Source organism: Lagenorhynchus albirostris, chromosome 7 (assembly GCF_949774975.1).
Source record: "Lagenorhynchus albirostris chromosome 7, mLagAlb1.1, whole genome shotgun sequence".
In the NCBI taxonomy this organism is placed as follows: Eukaryota; Metazoa; Chordata; class Mammalia; order Artiodactyla; family Delphinidae; genus Lagenorhynchus; species Lagenorhynchus albirostris.
This window is the reverse complement of record NC_083101.1, coordinates 104,301,433-104,324,273: the sequence shown is the minus strand read 5'-3', so window position 1 is coordinate 104,324,273 and position 22,841 is coordinate 104,301,433. Positions and strand designations below refer to the sequence as shown.

At 46.8% G+C, this 22,841-nt stretch overlaps 1 protein-coding gene and 1 non-coding gene across 4 annotated transcripts in view; one reads left to right on the top strand and one right to left on the bottom strand.

The window, feature by feature from the left end:
- SCARA5 (scavenger receptor class A member 5) overlaps positions 1 to 22,841 on the top strand; it is a 117,616-nt gene that overhangs the window by 38,417 nt on the left and 56,358 nt on the right. The window lies entirely within an intron of this gene.
- On the bottom strand, positions 12,022 to 12,094 carry TRNAD-GUC (transfer RNA aspartic acid (anticodon GUC)). The gene has a single exon. It is a non-coding gene; the product is annotated as a tRNA-Asp (tRNA).

Here is a 22,841-nt window from a genome sequence, read left to right as displayed (position 1 = left end):
TGTTTTCCATAGCAGCAGTACCACTTTACGTTCCCACCAGCAGTGCATGAGGTCATCTGTTTATCTGTGACTTCTCCCCCGTGTGCACGCCCAACTCCTTCCACGCTAGGAGCAGGCCTCAGCGCCATGACCTGTGTCCCCTAACATGTGTCCACTTTCACAGCCTCCAGCACCTCCTGCACATTCTGAGGACCCTGAGCCCCTAAGTCCTTCCTTACAGGCAACTGCCTTCTGAAGAGCTCCGCATGGAGGGCACCCAGGCACCTCAGAGTCAACAGTCCCAAACCCAAACTCACCATTTCTCCTTATCCCAGCCTCCCTTATTCCTCACCTTGCTTGGTAACATAACCGTCTAAGATGTGAAGCCCATTTTATGGGTGTACCATTCTTTCTTTAACCAAATCCCCATTGTTGGACACTAATGTCTCCAACTCTGCATGAGGGACAGGACACAACAGTTGATTAATGGTGACATTGTTCCGTGGCTGGCAGAGTTCAGGAGGGCATGGGATTGCCCTTTTCAGCCCAGGCTCCAATGGCCCACCTGGTCCTCCCGCAGGTGGAGAGAGGAAAGGGCGTCTGCAGCATGTCATCTGTGCCCATTTGCTTTGGACTTTGGGGCCATCTAAGCATCCCTTTCCTGACATTTCAAGGAGCCTCCCTGTTGCTCGGTTGCTTGGATGACCTGGCCCAATAGGCCCCTCCTCCTCTGCCATCCCACCCCACCCCATCCTACCGCTTCCTCACAGCCTTAGGTCCTGGATGTCAGCCTTCAGGCCATCTGGCTTCCCTCTGGGCTAGACTGCAGAAAGAGGGACTGGGATTGTATTAGTCAGCTCAAGTTGCCATAACAAAATACTACACACTGAATGGCTTAAACAACAGAAATTTATTTTCTCACAGATAGGAGGCTGAAAGTCCAAGACCAAGGTGGCGGCAGGTTTGCTTTCTCTGAGGCCTCGCTCTTTGGCTTACAGACGGCCGCCTTCTCACTGTGTCCTCACATGGTCCTCCCTCTATGTGCACATCCCTGGTGTGTCTCTCTCTTTTTATAAGGCCACAGTCCTATTAAATTAGGGCCCCCACTTTATGACCTCATTTAACCTTCATGACTTCCTTAAATGTCCTATCTCCAAATACAGTCACAGTTGGGGTGGTGTGGTGGTGGTTAGGGCTTCAACGTATGAATTTGGAGGGGACACAATTCAGTCCAAAACAAGAATGAAGAAAAACATCCCTCACTGGATCTGCTTCAGGGTCAGATATCTATGTGTATCAGACCTTCTCCTGCAAAAATGACCTACTCTAAGCAATTTCCCCATGGACTATTGTGCTAAAAAGGAACTCCTGTCACCTTTCTTTCTCTTTGTGGCCTTTTACAAAGGACCCCTTTTCTTTCTTAGCCCAACCTTGGCCTTTGCTTGGTCCCAAAAGGAGTTGGGTATGTGTCATAATGAGGAAGAGGGTGAAGGGAGAAGGGAAAAAATCCATTCTGTCTCACTGTTTTTTGCTATAATAAATAATGCTTGCACATAAGCCATTGTCCATATAGCAAGTAAATCATAACGGTCCAATGATTTCCTTTGGATAGATTCCTGATGGTGGTATTGCTGGGTCACAGTGGATATATGTCTTTAAGTTTTTAGGGAAAGATTGCACCAATTTACATGGAAGGACAAGATTTTTGATTATTCTGTCTTAACTATGTGTAAATGGTTTGTCACTGTTGGGTCTACAAGGAAGGTCTTGTTACTTGTGAGAAATAGAGGAAGTAGCTTAATTGCCCTTTGGGTAACCAGCTGAGGACTCAGGACCCAAGGGAAGCAGCACTTTGCTGGGTCTGCAGCCCATGCCCTTAGGTGATGGCAGTGAAGGTAGAAAGAGTCCACTGTCCTCCACCTTTCCAAGGACTTGGTCCATGCAAACTGGGATCCCTACCCCGACCCTCATATTCCAACTTTGAGGTGATCAGAAAATGACTCCCCGGGTCTATGTGTTTCCTTGGGCTGTCCTAACAAAGTGCCACAAACTGGGTGGCTTAGAACAACAGAAATTTATTTTCTCACCGTTCTGGAGGTTAGAAGTCCAAAATCAAGGTGCAGGTAGGGCTGCACTCCCTCTGGAGGCTCTAGGGGAGAATCTTCCCTTGCCTTTTCTAGTTTCTGGTGGTTATCAGCAATCCTTGGTATTTACTGGCTTGTAGCTGCATCTTATAATATGTGCCTCATCTTTAAGTGGCCTTCTCCCTGTGTGCCTGTGTCTCTGTGTCCAAACTCCCTCTTCTTGTAAGGACATCAGTCATATTGGATTTAGAGCCCACTGTAATCCAGTAGGACCTTAACTTAACTTGATTATATCTGCGAAGACCTACTTTCCAAATAAGGCCAACTCACAGGTTCTGGGTAGACATGACGCTATTTGATTCAGTATACCAGGGAATGGAAGTACCTTTGAAGTCATTGCTGGTGAAAAGCGTTGAAAGAAAGAAAACATTTTGGGCTTCCTCTTCTGCTGAATCTCAAGGGAAACTCCCTATTTTCATATTCTTTCATGATATGGTCAGTCAGGTGCGGCCACAAGAGGAAAGGACAGAGAGGCTGAGGAAAACATAATGTATTGTACTCACAGGTCCCAGAGACGGGAGGCACACATGCCACACAGAGCCACATGGGGAAGCATCAGGGCGCTCAGGAGGCAGAAGACAGGAGTGAGGGGAGTACTTTGGTCATGACCTGTATTGGGGATCAAAGAAAGGAAAGAAAGGGCAGGGTAAAAAGTTTAAGATTGGCTACTTTGAATAATTCCAGTGGGCTGTGGGCTATCGGGGTGGCCTCTAGTTGCCTGGTACCTGGCCCTGGGATGATTAGGACGGAGGAAAATTGATTCCTGGGGTGCACAGGCCAGATAGAGGAGGTGCGGCTCTGGGTTGGTTAGTTTGCAAATCATAGGCATGCATCAGGCCGGGCTCTTGCTATCATCTCTAAGAACTGGCCAGCCCAGGGAGGGGCTGTCCCTTCCCAGCCAGGAAGAGATGTCAAAACATTGTACTATACAGAAAATTAAACACATACACAATACACACCCTCCTGTGGGAAAGAGGAAGGACCTGGGTTCCTTGGTCCCAGCTCAAGTACACCAGTGCAGCGTTCTCGGGGGGCTGGCGGGGTGCACTCACATTCTAGAGTGGGCTCTGTCTTCCGCCTCACCGGGACACCGTGGGCAAGTCAGCAGCTGCCCCAGGAGGACAGGTCTCCACACTGGTGGTCTGGCCTCAGCACTGTCACTAGCTGTGTGGCCTGGAAGCCTGGAGACCTGATCACCTGGCACACGGATGGTTCCCTAGAAAGCCCATTTCTACCCTGAGGCTCTTTAGAGGTTATATCAGGGACTCCAGGTTGATAATTTCTGGACTAGACCTTCGACGTCCCATCAGCTCGGAAAAGGTCCCCTGGTGTCCCCCTTCTGCCTCCATTTAGCCCATCTTTCATCTCACTCTTGTATTAAGGCTGGTGGTTTCTATGACTCCCCACTAAACTGTGCCTTCTGTGAGGGCAGGGGCCACATGCGAATACCTTTGTATCATCCACGTTGGCCTAGGTTTTGTAATTATACGGACTTGGGCTCCGGTCCCAAGCTGCTCTTTTTCACTCTGTGACTTGCGGCAAATTACTTAACCTCTTTGAGCTGCAGTTTTCTTCTCAGTAAGTGGCACATCTAGTGCCATCCTCCGAGCGACGTGGTGATCCTTGAACGAGACAGTGTGTTTAAGTGCCCACAATTCCTCTTGGGAAGGAGTCCCAGTACACCATATATTACGGTAATTCTCGGTGTGGGCTACAGGATAAGCTGTTTAGTGCACGCTAACCTAGTTTTTCCTCTTGGAGCTGAGCACTCAAATAGGTGTTTTATGACAGATCTCAGCTGGATAGACTGAGTGGGTGCACCCATGGTATCTCTTAACCTATATTCCAGGGAAAGAGTCAGCATCGGGGTTTCTGGGCATTGCTGAGATGGACAAGGTTAGTGCCACTTTGAGATCCAGGCACCTGGACTGGAGCCCCTGCCCTGTCCCCATACTTTAAAGAGACCCACTCAGTCCCTCATCCTACCACATTCGATCCCACAAGGCAAGACCTCTTCGGCACTAAGAGAGCATACCTGCCTGGAGCCCTCGACGCCTCCCTCTGGGCCCTGCCCCAGGGACCTGGTGCTGGGGAATTTCCTGCCCTGAAGGCCCAGCTCTCTTCCAGGGCTTTTGGACAGCCTTGCTGAGAGCAGATCATATTGCTGGCCAGAGGGTGGCAAAGCAGGAGCTGTTTGCAGGTGTTGGGGGAATGGGAGGGTGGAATTTGGATGTTGGACTGACCCCAGGCGTGGGTGTGAGGACTGCAGTGGTGCAGGACCGCACAGGGGTGGGAGGGTGAGGGTCTTCTCACCAGGCAATGCCTGGACCAGGTTCTGGGGAGGCGTACGTGTTCCTGGCACCTCCAAGTTCTGGCTCTCACCAAAGCCCAGACATGGGTGATTTAATGGCTACGAATGTGCTGGTGTCACTGCCTCTGAGCTCGAGGCTGGCCTCCAGTTGGCAGTGACCATGTGCTAAGCCTGTCCCCTCCTCGGGGGTTCTGGACCTCCCCTGGCTGCAGGGACTCTGCTCAGAGGCAACCAGCGGGCAGGGGTGGGGGGGGGGCGGTGGAGGGGATGCTCTCAGCCCAGGCCTCGCAGCGGGGAAGGATGCTCAGACATACTCGCTGCGCCTTCCTGGTCTCTACCCCGTTGGTGCCCCCAGACCTGCCCGGGACCAGCCTGCTGCCTCCGGCTCTGGTTCTTCCTGCAGCAGCTCTGCTCTCCTCGGCTGGGCCAGTGTCCCACCCCACCGCCACCCCCAGCCCCTCTGCAGGAGCCATACCTGTGCCCACCAGCCGTCCTCGCCCAGGCCGCCTGCAGTGGAGGATGCAGACCTGCAACCCTGTCAGGCTTCAGGCAGGGGTGCTCCCACTCGGCTCCAGACACCATGAGCATAACAGTTTCCACCAGGAAGAGCTCTGTAAGGGGCTGTGGTCAAGGCGGAAGCGGGTCGGCTGGGGGTGAGTTAACGTATCACTGCTACGCCCTCTTCTCACCTTCCTCTCTCTCCGAGCTTTCCCGTGGCAACTATGGTCTGATGCCCCAGCTGCCCAGTTGGTGGTGCCCGAGTCCCCCACCTTGGCATATGGCAGCCGCTACCTTCACCACCCCGGCCACCATTACATCACAGTCATATTCTATTTTCCATCCACCATTTCACTTGGTGGGGTAGATACCATTATCCCCATTTACAGATGAGAAAACCAAGGCCCAGTGAGATTGCTAGTTCCCACAGGTGAATAGGTATTCATGAAGTTTAACTGGCACCCATGGTTGGGGTCTGAGCTGGGCTCAGACTCGGGTTTTCCAGCCAAGAGCTCGTCCCACGCGCACGTGCAACGTCCACACGGTTTCCACCTGGCCCCCAGCAAGAGGATGCAGCTCAGCTTGGAAGCAGATCTCCGGGCCAGGCAGGATGAAAACAGGCCTGGGGCTCAGGTCCTCGTCTCTGTTCCCACAGCTCATGGCCTCTGGGCAAGAGGTAGGTAGAGAAACTGAGGAACCTGGTCGTGAGGGACAAGGGGGGTGGTTTTTCACCAAGAAGGCTACTTCCAAGCCAATCCACAGTTCCATCCCTTTGTGTCTGTTCACACAGCCTGGCCATGCGGGTTTTTCTAATGTCTGCTTTTCTAGCACACATTATACGAACAGATCTACAAAAAGGGCTGTAAAGCAAACGCACGAACTCTCAAGGATGGATTTTTAAATTTTCTCGATAAACAGGGTGTGATGGAGACGTTCCTGTTCCTTTCCGCAGCCCACTGCTTTCAATCTAATTAAGCGTTTGGTCTGGAATAATTTTTTTTTTTTTCTCTCAATCTTGGAAAACGTCCCGCAGCTGGAGCCGCCTGCTCTCAACTGTTTGTTTCTCTTCCTTGGAGAGGGACTTGGGAAGGTTACCCACCAAACCCCAGATGAATAGGCAGTTTGAAGAGCTCTCAAGTCCCCAGGCACACAAACCACAAGCACACAGGCCCCAGGCTGTACTCTTTCTCCCAATGAGCCAAAAAACTGGCCCGGGGTACTGACCTTCCCCAGAGCAGGGCCGGCCCCAGGCCCCTCCTCCTTTACGTTTGATGGCAGAGAAGATGGGGGAAGGGAGAACGATTCCAGCCCATGGGCCCCAGGCCAGTTCCTGAAACTTCAGTTGTAAAAACTGAGCTGGGGCTGCATCAGTGGCTCCCGGTCGGCCCATTTATCATCTGGCCTTGGGTGGGACCCGGCAGAGCCTGAGTAATGCTTGCCTGGGGTGCACGCTGAGACCCTGCCAGACTCGCCCCTCAGCCCCGCCCTTACCCCAGGGGATCCGTCCCCAGACCCAGGCGAGGCTTCATCAACCCCACCCCAGCTCTTCTCTTTAGCTCCCCTTTAGAATTTTTTTTTAATGTGGTAAAATAGACATAAAGTAAAACTTACATCTTAACCACTTTATTTTATTTATTTATTTTTAAATTTTTTTGGCCTCACCAAGCAGCTTGCAGGATCTTAGTTCCCCGACCAGGGATCAAACCCGTGCCCCCCTGCAATGGAAGCTCGGAGTCCTAACTACTGGACCGCCAGGGAAGTCCCCATCTTAGCCATTTTAAAGTGCACAGTTCAGTGGCATTAAGTACATTCACAGTGTGCAACCTTCACCCCCATCCATCTCCAGAACGCTTTTCTTCTTCTCAAACTGAAGCTCTGTGCCCTTTACACACCAACCCCCCATTTCCACCTCCCCCCAGACCCTGGCAACCACCTCTCTGCTGTCTGTCTCTGCAAATCTGACCACTCTAGGAAGCTCATGTAAGTGGCATCGACAGTGCCATTTAACATAGTTAACGTCCTCCAGGCTCATCCACGTTGTAGCATGTGACAGGATTGCTGTCATTTTTTAAGGCTGAGTAATATTCCGTTGTGTGTGTCTATATATATTCTGCTTTCTGTTTATCCATTCATCCATCAGTGGACACTTGAGCTGCTTCCACCGTTTGGCTGTTGTTAATAATGCTGCTATGAGTATGGGTGTACAAATATCTATTCGAGTCCATGTTTTCAATTCTGTTGGGAGCAGCCCCAGAAGCGCAACTTGCTCGCCCTTTGGATTTTTGTACTTGAAAGTTCAGCAGGACATTCTGACCACCTGGGCCTCTGTTTGCTGGGAGAGACAGAAGAGGTTGAAGGAAATTAGAGAAGAAAACCAAAAGCTAAGGAGATAATAAACTTTCATCATCCCACAGCTCTCCGTACAGCAATGTCACTGAAACAGAAATGGGATAGGGTTGTTATTAGAAATGCAGCTTGCCGGGGCCCAGCCCATTCCTAAGTCGGAATCTCCAGGCTATAACCTCAGAGTGACTTGGGTGCTTCTGATATGCAGCAAGGTTTAGAGCCACTGCCTGAAAATTACACATTCCACCCACGGGGCTAAAGTGGGTAAAAGGGACCTCGTGAGAGTCTCTGTGGTCCTGGGTACACTTGGAGTGTCGATAATGACCGGTCCATCACATCTGGTCTTCTGTTTGCCAGATCGTTGGTCATGGCACAGTGACCCCTGCCTGGCTGGGTTGTCTACAACAGTCTGTATTAGCTCAGGCTGCCGTAACAAAATACCACACACCAGGTGGCTTTAACAACAGAAATTTATTTTCTCACAGTTCTGGAGACTGGAAGTCCAGGATCAAGGTGTCAGCAGGGTTGGTTTCTCCTGAGGCCTCTCTCCTTGGCTTGCAGATGGCCGCCCTCTTGCTGCCTCTTGACCAGGTCATCTCTCTGTGTTCTTCTGCCCCCGGTGTCTTCTCTTCTTATAAGGACACGAGTCATATTGCATCAAGGCCAATGGCCTCGTTTGAACTTAATCACCTCTTTAAAATACAGTTTAAAATACGTCCAAATACAGTTAACATTCTAAGGTACCGGAGGTTGGGACTTCAACACATGACTTTTGGGCGGAGGCACACGATTTAGCCCCTAACACAATCATTTCCTCCTTTATTCAATAGATGATTATTTTAAATTCTTTCTTTTGCTCAAATATAATACCATCAGAAAATAGGATAAAAATTACTCATAATTCCACCACAAAAAATCAATTTTTTGGGGGGGCTGCATTGGGTCTTCATTGCTGAGCGTAGGCTTTCTCTAGTTGTGGCAAGCAGGGGCTATTCTTGGTTGCAGTACGCCGGCTTCTTGTTGAGGTGGCTTCTCTTGTTGCAGAGCACGGGCTCTAGGCATGCAGGCTCAGTAGTTGTGGCACGTGGGCTCAGTAGTTGTAGTGGCTCAGAGCCACTACATGTGGCTCGCGGGCTCTAGAGCACAGGCTCAGTAGTTGCGGCGCACGGGCTCAGTTGCTCGGCGGCATGTGGGCTCCTCCCGGACCAGGGCTCAAACCCGTGTCCCCTGCGTTGGCAGGCAGGTTCCTAACCACTGCACCACCAGGGAAGCCCCCCAAATCAATTATTTTTAAGAATCCCAGTCTTGATCTGTGTGTGTGTGTTTGCTTAATATTAAAGCATATGCATTTCCCACATTGTTACATAATAGGCCTCATAGCTGTCATTTTTAGGGCTTCATCAAAGTCTACCAAGTGGATGTATAATCATTTAAATATTCCTAAACGGTTCAGTCATGACTTTCCCCAGTTTTTTACCCCTACAAACAAGGATACAGTGAATTTCTTTGTGCTATCCCATTTCCCTTCTTTTGGACTGTTTCCTTAGGGTAAATTCCCAGGGGTGAGATTATTGGACAAAGGATGTGAACAATTTTATGGCTCTTGATATATTTTGGCAAATTGCTTTCCAAAAGTATTTGATATTGTCATCAGCAATATATAAACGTACAAGTTTTCACCATAGTTTTGCCAGCATGATGTCCCATTATTTTTAGAGAGATTTCATTTTGTTTTATTCTGCATTTCTCTGATAACTAATAATCCCATAAAGTTTTTCATACATTTGATTATTACTTGTAGCATCTCTTAAGAAACTGGCTCTTTAAGCCTTTTTCCTGCCTACCTATGTGAAGCCACATCAGATATTTATCAAGTATCTACTACACGCTCCGGGAATACTAGAGGGTGACCAAGGGTGTGTAAGGCTTAGTTCTTATCTTCCAGAAGCCTGAAATCAACAATCACATCTTATTTAGTTATTGCTGATTTCTCTGTACCCAGTCCACTGCTTTGCACATTTTGTGTGCTCAGTAAATTTTGTTGCGTGTAGTTCAGCCCCAGATAACATGTGTCTTGTTTCTTGCAGTTCACAGAGATCTGTATTCCATTCAAAGGAATGCAGGCTCAGAGTCCAAAATGAGCCTGAAACCCAGAGAGATAGCCCAAAACTGAGAATCTTACTGGATGAGCATGAGGTCTTGTGTTCCAGCATAGGGAAGGTGCACTTGACAGGAATTTTAAAGGTAGACTCAGGGTTTGAGGTTGGCAGAATGAGTAACTGTATAATACAGCTGCTCACCAAAAGCTGTTACCATCAGAGTCATGTTAATAGCGGTGCAGTGTGTAGAATAAGGGAGGTGACAGTACTGTCTGACTCCACGTAGTTTAGGCAGCTCTGCAATTCCCGTTTGTCCTTTTTTCCTGTCTTTTCAGTTTTTTATTTTGAAAAACATTTTAAACCTACAGAGAAGTTGGAAACATTGTATAATGAGTGTCTATATACCCTTCATCTTGGTGCTTCAATTGTTAACATTTTGCTACATTTTCTCTCTCTCCTATCCTCTCTCATGGTTATTAGTACTATTTTGTTGTTGTTGTAGAACCATTTGAAAGTAAGTTGTAAACTTCACCCCTAAATACTTTAGTATGGATTTCCAAGAACAAGGAAATTCTATTATATCACCACTTAGAGTTTTTACATTTGGAAATGTAATGTAGGTACAATACAATCGTAAATATATCGTCCATAATTAACTTGCTTCCGTAGCATTTATTTTAACCTGCTGCAGGATCAAAGCTGTTTTTGAAACTCAGCCTCTGTTCACTGGTGCTGAATAGAAAGGCGGAGACAGAGTTCTGGGTGAAGTAAAAAAGAGTAGCTTTTTTTTTTTAATTTATTTTATTTATTTATGGCTGCGTTGGGTCTTCGTTGCTGCAGGCAGACTTTCTCTAGTTGCAGCGAGCGGGGGCTACTCTTCGCTGCGGTGTGCGGACTTCTCATTGCGGTGGCTTCTCTTGTTGCAGAGCACGGGCTCTAGATGCACGGGCTTCAGTAGTTGTGGCACACGGGCTCAGTTGCTCTGCGGCATGTGGGATCCTCCCGGACCAGGGCTTGAACCCGTGTCTCCTGCATTGGCAGGCGATTTCTTAACCATTGCACCACCAAGGAAGCCTGAGAAGAGGAGCTTTTATTGCTTTGCCAGCAGGCACGGGGGAGCACAGCAGGCTAATGCCCTCAAGACTGTGTGACCCACCCTGGAGGCGGGTAGTGAGGAGTTTTATAGTGTTCAAGGAGCAGGGCGTGATCAGCTCGTGGACCATTCTCGGATTGGCTGGCATCAAGGTGAAGTTTCAAGCATCATCTACCCTCCGCTTTCAACCAGTCTAGGGATCCGTGCTCCTGTGGTCAGCAGTTTTCATCTGGTGGGTCGGCTTCCTGTACAAACAACTTAGCAATGTGAGTCAGGCCTTTATCTGTATCTTTCAGGGAACTGGGAGTTCAGTGATTCTGCGATGTGGCAGATTTATAGTCTAAATCGTTACTGGTTCCCCAGCCCAACGGCTATTCTCTGTTTCTCCATCTTCACATTTCCCAATCTTTACTCCTAAGTCAGCATTTTACTTCAAAAGGCAAAGACACAGGGGCTTGTACACGGTTGCAAAGCCAGGATTACCCATTCAGTTACCGTGTCTCTTTAGTCATTCTTTTATCTAAAATAACTCCTAGCCACCGATGGTTTTTCATGACCACGATATTTTTGAAGAACACAGGTCTGTTGCTTGGTATAATGTCCCTCAGTTTGAGTTTGTTTGTTTCCCCGTGATTAGATATCAGTTAAACATTTGCGGCAGAATTATTTCATAAATCCTGCTCAGTGAATCGCATCAGGGGCATATTATGTCATTTTGTTCCTATACTGATGATGTTAAATTTGATCACTTGGTTGAGGTCTTCATCTACTGTAAAGGTACCTTTTATTTCCTTTCTAATTAAGAAGTGATCTGTGGGAGACTCTTTGATACTGTGTAGATATACTGTTTCCCAACAGTCTCTCACTCAGTGATTTTTATCATCCACTGATAACTATTGCCTGAATCAGTTATCACAAAGCTGGTCATAAAATGGTGTTTTTTCCTAGCCCACCTCAGTGACACTAGAGTTACAGGTGGACACAGACCCTGGAGTGCTGAGGCTGGCTTCAATTACAGGTGTCTTTCCCCAGCTCTGAACTGTGATGTCCTCTCGGTAGCTTGATGTAGGCCATAGCGGGAGTATTTACACCTCAGAAATTGGCAAGTGCTGCAAAGAGGGATTTTTGTTTTTCCCTTGGAGAACCAGTTGTTAAACATTTACTGCTAATTGCAGACAAGCTGAAACACATTCAAAGGAGAATGGTTTTGGTAGTGATGGGCCTTGAAACTTTAAGGAAAGGGGATCTGTCTTCAAATATTAAAATGACTACCTTGTGCGGAGTCTTCGTTATTTAGGAGAAAATCCATGAACACCCCACCCTCTCTCCCCACTTGGTGCTCCAGCCGTGCCTGAGACCTTGATGGAATCACAGGCACTCTACATTCCGTCCCCACCACTGACCTTCCCGTGTGGAGCTGAGGGGTGTGACACGGAGGGTAGAGGCAGCGGGTCTCCTTGGGAAGGGAAAGGGATGCTTCTCACTCTGATCTTACAGGAAACGATGTGTTTTCTGTTTTTTGGCTGCACCGAGTGGCCTATGGGATCTTAGTTCCCTGACCAGGGATTGAACCCAGGCCCTCAGGAGTGACAGCGCGGAGCCCTAACCACTGGGCTACCAGGGAATTCCCTGATCTTAGAGGAAACAATGCGCACGCAGGGCTGCAAGGTGCAGAGGACATAGAGTTCGTGGCTTTCATATCCTTGGTAAAGTACGTACAGAGTTACTTCTAAGAATGAGGGCTAAAGTAGGCTTGGGCGTCAGGAGCGTGAAGAAAGTTTTGAGTAGCAGCTAAGGGGATTTTTTCCAGCCTACCGTCCCACTCAAGGCAGTTCAACTCCAGGTGTATTCCAACAGCAGAAGGATAAGGCAAGTCAGCACAATTCTTCTTCTACGGGGTCCAAGAAGTAAAGCAAGGAAAGGAGGGGGACGCAGCTACCCGGGGTTTGTCACTGATGAGTATAAAGTAGAAAAACTCCCCAGAGGCCTGGGCATTTGAAAGCAGGTCTGAATCCGGGCACAGCAGTGATTCAGGCGTAGCCAGAGGAGGGCTCACGGAGGAGGTCGAGTTACTAGGATCAGTCTGCCCGTTGAGGACAGTGGCAGGTCCCCTCCTGATGGGAGAGCCGACAAGCTCGGTGGCGCTGGTAGAAAAGAGGGGAATCAGTGTTTGGGTCTCTTTGGAAAGTACCCAATGATACCAGGTCCCAGGGGAAGGAGTGGGGCGGGGGGGGTGGTCTTCACCCTCTTCACCCCCAGGGACCCCAGAGAGTTACAAACGGGAGGAAGATGAGGGACAAATGTAGGTGGGACTTCATCTCAAGGCCTGGCTGTCACTGGCTGATGGTGGAAAAACCATTTCTTTTCACTGTCCTCAGTTCTTCCTCTAATGTCAATGGGGATTAAGTGCTGGTGAAAAGTATACAATGATGTAAAGCTGTATACAACCCTTTGATGTACTATTATGAATATTCATGTCAACTAATCTGATAATCAACGAAGGAAGGGAAGGCACGTAGAGTAGAGGGTTACCTGAACACCGATAGCTTGAATTTGAATAGGCCTTTGCAATAGAGCTGGGGTTTTCTTCCCACGTGTTTGATTTCCTCAAATGAGATAACATCTACATAAAACACAACACAGTGCCTGGCCCATAATAAGTGCTCAATTAGAGTTTATCAGTCCTCACAATGCCCCCCCCGCCCCCCCCAGATAGATGTCATTAATTCTATTTTTAGACAAAAAGGGAGAGACTCAGAATGATGAATTCCCTTGTCCAAGAGCAGCAAATGAAGTGGTGGGCAGGACTTGAACCCAGGTCTTCGGACTCTAAGTTCGATATTCCTTCCTTTCTAATCTACGTGTAAGGACCCATCCAATTTTCAGAGTCTATGACATTCTCAAATCCACTTCCTTTATATAATCTGCACTTCACACCAAGATGTCAGTTTTTGAACAATTGTACATGTGAGATACATGCAGTGTTTTTTTTTTTTTTAAATTACAATATGTTAAAAGTCGTCCTTAAATTTTTCCCTTTTGTAGAAAAGGCGCTGAACCCACATAATACCACATCATGATTGGTGATTGTCACTGGCATGATTACATATGACTCTTCTGCAGTAGTAAATATTTTTGTAATACTAACAATATCCGATCTAATAATGCAAGATACTCTGGGGACCAATTAATATTTCAAAGTAACTCTTACTCTTGGTATAAATGTTTTTAGTTGGAAAAACTCTGCCTGTTTGGGTGAAAATGCTTTTGCATTGTTGTTGATAATGATTCACATGGGTGGATGGATGGATGGATGGATGGATGGATGGATGGATGGATACCTTATTCTGATTTCCTGGACAACAGTGTGGTATAGTAGAAAGAGATGTGAACTGGGTTTCAAGATATATGAGAACGAGCCCTGATTCTGCCGCCCATTGTTAGATGACCTGGGACATTTTCATATCACCTTTCTCAGCCTTCATTTCCTCGTCTGAAATCGAGACGTAAATGATTATTAAGGTCACTTTCAGCTCAAAGCAATCCATGATCTAACTGCACCACGAGTCCGAGTTCTGAAGAACAAAGATGTAAGAGATTTGACACACTGGCTGCAAACCTCGTGTTCCAAAAGAGGAAACTCAGTAAGTGCCAAGACTCCTGGCAAGTCTGGCTCAGATTCCTCACATGTTTATTAGTGAGAATAATTTCCAACCTCCTCAAAATAATTTATGACAGACTCAAGAAGTGAAGAAAGTTGGATCTGAGAAAATCAGCCAATGGGGAGAGCTCACAGGACTCCAACCAAAAGCTGCGTGGAAACCCTAGGAGACTCATATTGAGCTGTTTGAAAACAAGCACTTACGGAACAAATTGTCCAGAAAGATAGAAACACAGAAACATGCTCGCTGCCCTCCCTGATTTCAGATTATGGCCTCATGTGACTGTGGCTGGGAGGCGGACTGGAGAGATGGAGGGGGCCCCTCTAACCCAGCATCAGGAGGCTCTTGCTGGCGTCAGAGGGATGGACCGCACATGGTGCAGAGCAAAAAGGCACGTACTCCGGGGTTTAAATCTGGATTTGCCATTTGCACGTAGTGTTTTCTCGAACAAGCGGCTCAGTCTTCTTGAGCTTCATCTGTAGAAACGGGGATATGAACACGTCATGTATTCTTTTATGAAATGGCCAGGCATGTGTGGACACAAGAGGAGACAGAGGCTCAAGCCAAGTGTCTTGTACTCACAGGTCCCAGAGACAGGAGGCACGAAGGCCACACAGGGCCACATGGGGAAGCATCAGGGGCCTCAGGAAGCAGAAGACAGGAGTGAGGGGAACAGTTAGGCCATGGCCTTTCTCGGGGTTTCTGTGAGAAAGATGAGGCAGGGCAGGGTAAGCAATTTAGGATTAGCTAGTTTGAATAATTTTGGTGGACTTCGGGCTATAGAGGTGGTCTCTAGTTGCCTTTTACCTGGCCCTGGGATGATTAAGGCAGAGGAATATTGCCTCTTGGGGCCAGAGAGAGGAGGTATGGCTCCAGATTGGATAGAAAAGGATGCTCCCCGCTGGGTCATTTGCATCTCTGAGAATTGGCTAGCTTCAGGAAGAGCTGTCTCTCCCCAGCCAAAAAAGCTTTCTTAAGAAGTCAAAACATCATAATATACGGAAAATAATTATATATACAGGCATACTTCAGAGATCGTGTGGGTCTGGGTCCAGACCACCACAATAAGGTGAATATTGCAATAAGGCGAGTCACACGAATTGTTTGCTTTCCCAGTGTATATAAAAGTTATGTTCACACTATCCTATAGTCTATTAAGTGTGCAATAACATTATGTCTAAAAAAACAATGTCCATATCTTAATTTAAAAATACTCCAATGCGGGCTTCCCTGGTGGCGCAGTGGTTGAGGGTCCGCCTGCCGATGCAGGTGACACAGGTTCGTCCCCGGTCCGGGAAAATCCCACATGCCACAGAGCGGCTGGGCCCATGAGCCATGGCCGCTGAGCCTGCGCGTCCGGAGCCTGTGCTCCGCAACGGGAGAGGCCACAACAGTGAGAGGCCCGCGTACCGCAAAAAAAAAAAAAAAAAAAAAAAATACTCCAATGCTAAAAAATGTTAACCATCATCTGAGCCTTCAGGGAGTTGTAATCTTTTTTGCCGGGAGATGGAGGATTGAAATATTGCAAGAATTACCAAAAAGTGACACAGAGACACAAAATGAGCAAACGCTGTTGGGAAAATGGTGCCAATAGACTTGCTTGTTGCAGGGTTGCCACAAACCTTGAATTTGTAAAAGACACAGTGTCTGCAAAGTGTAATGAAGCAAAGTATGATAAAACAAGGCATGCCTGTATGTATCCTCACAGATACAATACAGAAGACGTCTCATTTGTGAAACTGGACATACGAACGGCGATCTCAAAGGATCACATGAGATAAAATACATAACACCCAGCCCACTATCCAATACTGAGTGGACAGTCATTAATATTAGTTTTCTCTCTTCTTCTGTTCAGTTAAGTGGAAGGACCATGGGATTAGTCATCCCATCTACACCTCTGTCTACTTGTGTGACCTGGGGCAAGAGGGTCCTTCTGTCTAGGACTCTGTTTTCATATCTGTGAAAGAGGGAGGGGCATCCACATGGTCGCCAAGGTACCTTTTTTTTTTTTTTTTTTTTTTTTTTTTTTTTTTTGCGGTACACGGGCCTCTCACTGCCGTGGCCTCTCCCGTTGCGGAGCACAGGCTCCGGACGCGCAGGCCCAGCGGCCATGGCTCACGGGCCCAGCCGCTCCGCAGCATGTGCGATCTTCCCAGACCGGGGCACGAACCCGTGTCCTCTGCATCGGCAGGCGGACTCTCAACCACTGAGCCACCAGGGAAGCCCACCAAGGTACCTTTAAGGCCCAATGTTGCCACTTTCTTGTCTGATTCCTGCTGAGATTGGAAGTGCACATTTCTGGGACAAGAGGTCCCACGGGGGGCATGGAAAAGGCAGCCTTGGAGGTTGAAACCGTGATGCCAGATTGAAAAACAGATTGTCCACACCTTTGAGCACAGAGCCCAGCTCTGATGGCCCACGCTGGGCCATCTCTTTAGAACCCACACAGTTAATCTCCCCAGTAACCAACCATGGGCCCAGCCTTGGTGAGCCAGGGAGCAGGGACAGTGCGTATGAGGTTGTGAAGCACAAAAGTACCTATTCCACCGCATACATTAAATTTTCACACTGATGTAAGTATCTTGCCTGTAGACCAAACCCCTAAGTTTCCCCACAGCATCTAACTCTGAGGACTGCTATAAAAAAAAAAAAAAAAAAAAAGATTGGGGTGGGTATCCGATATTCCACACGTGGTCAAGTGTCCAGCAATCAATAAGTGCTGATATGAAAGTTTTCTCTCTTGTGAATTATTCATGACCCCATGAAACTGTCTCATGTCTTAATAACATTCAAACAATTATTTGTATCTTTTAAAAAATGTGAATGGTCCATTTGCTAGCCCAGTGATGACATGAGATTCTAGAGAGGAGTTTATGCTCTATGATGGGTGGGTACCATGTATGTAGAAGGGCCGTGCATTAAGTGAAATCCAGCAAGTTAGGTTTTAAGTTTTTTTCCTTTTCTTTTGTGGTGTTGTTGTTTTACTTTCCTTTTCAACTAGAATGAAAACTGCTGGAGATAAGATTAACTCTGGGCTCTAAAAGAGCAATATTTACACCCCAACCCCTTCTTCTTGATGGATTGCTTCATTATAGCTTAGGGGTTTTATTATATTGTATATCAATGGGAACTCCAGCTTAAATGACAAAGAAAGGTGCCTGGGAAAATCACTGAGCGTGTACCATGGGGCAAGTCACTTTTCTCTAAATGGGACTCTCCTTTCCATGTGTGGTTTGAGAATAAGTGTCTAAATTTGTCAGGAACGGTCTTTATTTATAACTATATTCCATTTGTAAGTCTTTGAGGGCTACTTTGTAGAAATAACTGCAATAAAGGACCAGCAAGCCCCATTAAAGTATAGAGAAGATTCCCCACTAGATTTTTGTTTCTAAATGAAACTGTCACATCCCAAGAGTGCATCATCATCCAAAGACAGCAGTGATCTGAAGAGGGGCTTGGTCCTCAAATCTCCAGGCAGTCTGGCTCCGTGAGACTCAGACTGGTTGCATTCTAGACTCTTCTGAGTTGGCCAGGATAGTACCACCTAAGGATGTGACTAAGGCTTGGAAATCAGCACCCACCTTTACTCTCCACCCCAGCTTCTTCCCAGTTAATCTCTAGTAAAGGCCCTCACTTATTATGGGTTAAATTGTGTACCCCTCAAAATTGATATGTTGAAGCCCTAACCCCTAGTACCTCAGAAGGTGGCTGTATTTGGAGACAGGGCTTTTAAAGAGGTGATTAAAGTCAGATGAGGTCACCATGTTGGGCCCTAAATCGGTATGATTAGTGTCCTTATAAGAAAAGGAGTTTAGGACACAGACATGCACAGAGGAAAGGCCATGAAGACATGGGATGAACACAGCCATCTACAAGCCGAGGAGAAAGGCCTCAGGAGAAATCAAACCTGCCAACACCTTGATTTTGGACTTCCAGCCTCCAGAACTATGAGACAATTAATTTCTAATTTCTGTTGTTTAAGTCATGCAGTCTGTGGTATTTTTTAAAATTAATTTATTTTATTTATTTATTTTTGGCTGTGTCGGGTCTTCGTTGCTGTGCGTGGGCTTTCTCTAGTTGCGGCGAGCGGGGACTACTCTTCTTTGCAATGCGCGGGCTTCTCATTGCAGTGGCTTCTCTTGTTGCGGAGCACGGGCTCTAGGCGCATGGGCTTCAGTAGTTGCAGCATGCAGGCTCAGTAGTTGTGGCACACGGGCTTAGTTGCTCCGTGGCATGTGGGATCTTCCTGGGCCAGGGCTCAAACCTGTGTCCCCTGCATTGGCTGGCGGACTCTCAACCACTGCGCCACCAGGGAAGCCAGTCTGTGGTATTTTCCTATGGCAGCCCAAGCAAACTAATATACCATTTATTTGTCTTTTAAAAAATGCTTAAATAAAAGAAGGAAAAAATAAAATAAAAAATAAAGACAAAAAAGGGAAAGAAACCATGATAACAACAAGCATATCCATGAGTAGAATAGTTTTTAGACCTGCCTCTCCCTGGATGGCCCACTGAAGCTTGGCAGGGTGATTACAGGTACAGCTTAGAATAACCACAAGAAATCATCTTATTTACAGTCCCTGATTATAATATCACACCACTCTGTTTTCATGGTGAGTGCTTTTTTTTTCCCCCCCCACAATGATGTGAAGCCAGGAGGAGTCTGATGGAGAGCCTCTGCAGTTGGCATCAGAACACCCAGCTCCCAACTCTGGCTTGCCCCTTCTTAGCTATAAGACCTCTGAAGTTTACTTAATTTCTCTGAGCTTTAGCTCTCCTCACTTTAAAACAGGGATAATAAATAATGCCTACTTCACAGATCGTTCTGAGGATTAAGTAGCACAGGTACATGGAAGGTCTGAGGTGTTGGTAAGAATTTGACAAGGATGAGCTAACTAATGTTGAATCCAGGGATCGCTTTGAGAGTCTGATTGTAAATGCAATATACCACATTTGTCCCTTTTATATGTAATCCTCTTGCCTTCAGCTGAGATTTCACATCAATTAAGATAACGTTGAGTTTTGATTTTGTCATCTTGTTGGTTATCTACAGCAATTTGATTCAAAATGGCTTGAAGGCTTAAATATAAGACATGACACCATAAAACTCCTAGAAAAGAATGTAGGCAAAACATTCTCTGACATAAATTGTACCAATGTTTTCTTAGGTCAGTCTCCCAAGGGAATAGAAATAAAAGCAAAAATAAACAAATGGGACCTAGTCAAACTTATAAGCTTTTGCACAGCAAAGGAAACCATAAACAAAACAGAAAAACAAACCTATGGAGTGGGAGAAAATATTTGCAAATGATGTGACTTACAAGGGCTTACTTTCCAGAATATACAAATAGCTCATACAACTCAATAACAAAAAAGCAAACAACTCAATCAAAAAATGGGCAGGGGCTTCCCTGGTGACACAGTGGTTGAGAGTCCGCCTGTCGATGCAGGGGACATGGGTTCGTGCCCCGGTCCGGGAAGATCCCACATGCCGCGGTGCGGCTGGGCCCGTGAGCCATGGCCGCTAGGCCTGCGCGTCCAGAGCTTGTGCTCCACAACGGGAGAGGCCACAACAGTGAGAGGCCTGTGTACCGCAAAAAAAAAAAAAAAAAAGGGCAGAAGACCTAAACAGACATTTCTCCAAAGAAGACATACAGTTGGCCGATAGGCACATGAAAAGATGCTCAACGTTGCTAATTATTAGAGAAATACAAGTCAAAACTGCAGTGAGGTACCATCTCACACCAGTCATAATGGCCATCATAAAAAAGTCTACAAATAACAGATGCTGGAGAGGGTGTGGAGAAAAGGGAACCCTCCCACACTGTTGGTGGGAATGTAAGTTTGTGCAGCCACTGTGGAAAACAGTCTGGTTGTTCCTCAGAAAACTAAAAATAGAACAATAGCAATTTTACTCCTGGGTATCTAAAAAAAAAAACCAAAAACACTAATTCGAAAAGATACATGCACCCCAATGTTCATAGCAGCTCTATTTACAATAGCCAAGACATGGAAACAACCTACATGTCCACTGACAGATGAGTGGATATAGAAGACATGGTACATATATACAATGGAGTATTACTCAGCCATACAAAAGGAATGAAATAATGCCATTTTGCAGCAACATGGATAGACCTAGAGATTATCATATCAAGTGAAGTAAGTCAGGCAGTGGAAGACAAATACTATATGCTATGACTTATCATATGGTGGAATCTATAATAGGACACAAAGGAACTTATTTATGAAACAGAAACAGACTTACAGACTTATGGTTACCAAAGGGAAGAGGTGGTGGGGGAAGGATAAATTAGGAGTTTGGGATTAGCAGATATAAACTATTATATACAAAATAGATAAACAACAAGGACCTACTGTATAGCGCAGGGAACTATATTCAATATCCTGTAATATACGATAACAGAAAAGAATCTGAAAAAGACTATATAGTTTCTGAAACTATATAGAAACTAACACAACATTGTAAATCAACTATACTTCAATTTTTTAAAAAGCGGACCCCCTCCCGCCCCTCACAAAATAGCATTTTGATTCCTCCAGGCTGATACCATATCATTCAACAGTACTACAGCCTTCCTATTTTTCAACCTCCAGTTCCAAGAGGCCACTGAGTCCTAACAATGTTACTTCTCTATCGTGTCTCTTATGTCCCTCTTCTCTGTCCTAACAGACGTGGCCCTGCTCCAAGGCCCTCCTCTGCCACCAGGACCACAGCCTCCTACTGCATTTCCACACCTTCTCCAGGTCCTGTTCTTTGCAATTCACTCTGCACCGCTGGCAGAGGATCTGATGAGAAGCCACTCCAGACCACTAAAGAAAGTTCACTCATTCCACTCATTGCATTCAGCTTCTTCAGATAATCTTAATATTGGGTTTGGGTTTTCTTTGCCCAAAGAACATTTGGAAACACATTAGAAGACTTTTAAAACAGGTTCCTTTTGTGTGTACTTTTCTCCCTAAGTAAATGATAAATTTCTTGATAGGAAAGCTTACATTTTAGACTTCTGTGTATTTACTGCTGCCCAAACCCATACAGTGAGTTGGTACCTCACAGACATGTATTGAATGACTTAATGCCTGAACAAACAAAGGAATATCCCCAATTCAAACTTATTTGTGAGCTCTTAGGACAACAGGGAATCAGGATGTGAACAGGGAATCTGCAAAAAGGGAGATGGGAAGACAGCTGGTCTCTTTATGCTTAGGGAAGAAGGGATGCTTCTTGCCTTAGCCTGGAATTTCTTTGAAAATCAGAGCCAGAGACACAGCTTGGTAGTTTATTGTGAAAAGTGATCCTGGGAAGCAGGAGTTGGGGACCGGAGGGATCAGAAAGGAGGGAAAACAATTAGAAGGATGTATTCTTGAGCCGGTCTCTGCTGTGGCGGCTAGAGCTCAGTCCTTCCGGGACCTTGCAAGGGGCTATATAGTAAAAGCTGCAGACTTGTCTGTCTGTGAGGAGTGTTTATCCGCCAGCTGCTTCCTGCGTAGGTCAGGATTACCCTGAGTGGCAAGGCCATGCATGGATGAGGTCCAGGTGGTTGCCGTGATTGTGAGAAGTCACAGAGCCCCTGGGGGCAGACAGCTAGAGATCGGAGGTGTGGATGAAGTAGGGTGTTGCCGGGTTACACCCACCTGAAGTTGGTCATTGTAGCCCTGGCCAGAGTAAAAGGTGGGCTAAGAGAGAGCGAGGCTGGGCCCAAGGGCTGCCCCCGTCTCCTCCACTGGTCCAGGCTTTTTTTTTTTTTTTTTGGTGCACTGCATGGCCTGTGAGATCGAACCTGTGCCCCCTGCAGTAGAAGCTTAACCACTGGACCACCAGGGAAGTCCTCCAAGCTCTTCTAAGAAGAGATATGGGCACTTCTGCGCCTCCTACCACTCTCCATTTTCAATCACTCACTTATTCATCTGATAGCTATTTACTGACCAGCTACCAGGTTGCAAGATTCTGCACTAGGCACTATGTTTGTCTAAATAGCAAGTCCCTAATTCCCTTTGTGAATTCACAAAGAATTGGTCTCTTTCCTATTAGACGTATGCGCCCCATCAAAATGCTGGGTTTCCTGAATTGCTGGTAATAATTAATTTCAGATCCTTTAGCCTCCGAAATGGGAATCCTGGGGATATGTTCTCCACGAGGAGCCTTCTGAGTTATAATTTGTCTTGGATCCCATTTCCACAGTAATCAACAGTGAATTATCAGAGACTCCATCTGCTTGGACCACCAAAGGGAATGCTTATGCCAGGAGCGCAGAATAGCCAACCACACCTCTGAGGAAAGTAATCAACATGTTGGTGGGATTTTTCTTCCTCTGAGGTTGTACCAGGCCATCCTAATATGGATATCCATGGCTGTCCGCTGGCTTCCAGTCAGCCTGCACTCCATACATCCTCCAGCTCCCAGTCTGTGCTCATCCATGGGCCAGAGTCAGGGTCTATGTGTAAAGGATGGGTATCTGGGCTGCAGCCAACCCACCGTTCCAGGGGGCAGGTAGTCTGCATCCTTCATGCCTGTTTGTTGGATCCTGCCTGTAAGACGGAGAATTGGCCACCTGTGCTTGCTTACTTAGGGAGCCCTACCAGCCTCTGAACTGACAAAGGCCACTGCAGGTAGGCTCTCAGGAGGTCACACCTATGTGGACAAAGCCTGTGGCCCCGGGAGCCAATGGTTGATGAGTCTTCAGA